The sequence below is a fragment of the Echinops telfairi genome, unplaced genomic scaffold, assembly GCF_000313985.2.
Source record: "Echinops telfairi isolate 266 unplaced genomic scaffold, ASM31398v2 ScPeMD7_23;HRSCAF=83, whole genome shotgun sequence".
NCBI classification, from domain to species: domain Eukaryota; kingdom Metazoa; phylum Chordata; class Mammalia; order Afrosoricida; family Tenrecidae; genus Echinops; species Echinops telfairi.
This window is the reverse complement of record NW_022103920.1, coordinates 23824298-23826726: the sequence shown is the minus strand read 5'-3', so window position 1 is coordinate 23826726 and position 2429 is coordinate 23824298.

Sequence of the window (2429 nt, the reverse complement as noted above, 5' to 3'; positions counted from 1 at the left end):
ATCTATCTATCTATCTATCTATCTATCTATCTATCTATCTATCTATCTATCTATCTATCTATCTATCTGCACTGGATGGGGTAAATATGCTGCTTAAGATGTCTTTAAGGGTTGAAAGGCAAGGCTGGATAGCCCACTGCTGTGTCTCAGTCTCTGCGGCTTGTCCACACAGGGTTCCTGCATGTGTGTGGCTCCTCCTGCTGGCCATGGGGTTCTCTCTCTTACTGCTTCTGAAGTGGCTCCCTTTATACCTCAAGGCACGGTATAACTGACCAATCCCTTTGTAGATTCCCCTACAATGCATTAGCATGAATTACAAAGATGAGGAATAGAAGAGCCTTACCGAATATTTCCACGTCACCACAGTGTTTGTAAATGCCTTAAATCCAAGCATTGCTTTGATCTCTTTATGAATGTGAGTTTGCTCTGGCCTTTTCTCTCAGTACAATTCCGTCTCACTCATATTAAATATTTCTTCAGGCCGAGTTCCCTTCCGAGATGATTCCACATAATTCATTGTAAAAGGGTTTGGCAGCGTCATCATCAGCATTAGCAGCTTCACCTTTTACATGTGTGCTGTGGTAGTTGAATCATCTCTGGAACCTCAGCAATCGGCCAGGGATGGTAGTGAACATTTCATTGTACTCCTCGCCTGCACAATTCACTTGCACATGCTGTAAGTGAATTTACAGCTTTTGCAAATTTGCTTTTGCAAATTTGCATCTTTTTGTATTTGGTTCTTGATCCAAGTGTTAGGAGCTTGTCCCTCCGCTCATGGATTACGCCTTTGCCTTGTTATCACAGAACTAGTTCTTGGTGATTGTTTCATCTCCGTTATGATTCTCCTACCCTTGACAATGGCACAAAAAGTAGAACGGGCCAAACCTTGTGCATGTGTTATAATAGTCACTCTCATCCCTGATTCATACGTTTTTATGATGTTCGTTTATATAGTAAGATTAAAGAGTTCCTATTTCTCTTGCTGTTACTTTCTGTCCTGTTTTTTCTCTTTGAAGACATCGAGTTATAGGGTCCACACACATGATTAAAAATAAAGGCAAGAGCTAACATCTTCTTACTGAGAGAGAGAGAAAGAGAAGGCAAGTCTCACTGTGTTGCTGCTGGCTTGGTGAGCTAATATGCATTTGAATTATGATGCCGGGGAAGAATATTGACTGCCCAGGGACTGCCGAAAGAACAAACAGATCTGTTTTGGAAGAAGTACAGCTGAAATGATCTTCAGAAGCAAGGATGGCAAGGCCTCATCACAGGAAACACCAGTCTCTGAAGAAGGGCATTGTGCTAGGTAGTGGGGCAGCGATAAAGAGGCAGGCCCCCAATATGCTACACCGTGATGGCAGCAATGGGCTCAAACATTAGAACAACTGTGAAGATGGTGCAAGACCAGGCGGCGGTTCATTCGGTTGTCTTTGGGGTTGCTGTTAGTCAGAGCTGACTCAATGGCACCCAATGGTAGCAACAACATACCAGTGTACATCTCAACAGGACCCCAAACCTGAGGTCCTGGGCATAACTCAAATTGCTGACCTCATTCTAAAATCAGACTCTCACGAAGGCTTAGCTCTACTTCTGCTGACTTTTTGTGAATCTGTAACTTTAGCATAATTTTTAAATTTATGATAAGAGGAAGGGATCAGAGAAATCATGCCATGTCTAATCTTACTTAATTCTGCTTTAACCTAAGATTTATCTGCCAGGAGATGTACCTTCTGTGGGATTGTCTACTGGCAGCTTCAAATATTAGACTGTATACTGTGGCTATGTTAAACCTAGCTGCCCCCCTTCCTGTAACTGGTGAAATTGATAGTCTTTCCCATGATTGTTTCGACTTAACTGAGCAACGTTTAATGCCCTGTGATGATTTAATGGAAACTCCGTGAACACATTCTGATGTGATCTTATTTGTAGATGGCTCCTATTTAAATCCATCCCCTGACTCTCATGAATAAACTAGTTACCGTATATACTCCAGTATAAGCCAACCCGAATATCAACTGATGCACCTAATTTTACCACAAAAGCTGCATTAAAAATTTGCTGAAAAACTCGGCGTATACACGAGTATATACGGTACACTGTTAAAGCTATTGAAGTCCCTGAAAGCCATTCCCTCAAGTTTCCTCAACCCAAAAAGCTGATCCCATTGCTTACTCACTCACTGTCATAGAGTTAATTCCAACTCATAGTGACCCTATAGGGCAGGGTAGATTGGCCCCTGAAGGTTTCCAAGACAGTACCTCTTTATGGGAGTAGAAAGTCTCATCTTTCCTATAAGTACCTAGTAGTTTTGAACTGCTGGCCTTGCAGTTATACCCCACTACACCACCAGGACTCAAATTACTTTCACTAGACCCTACAAATTGATGCTCAAAAGACCTATGAATATTTATGCAGACTCTCATTCCTTC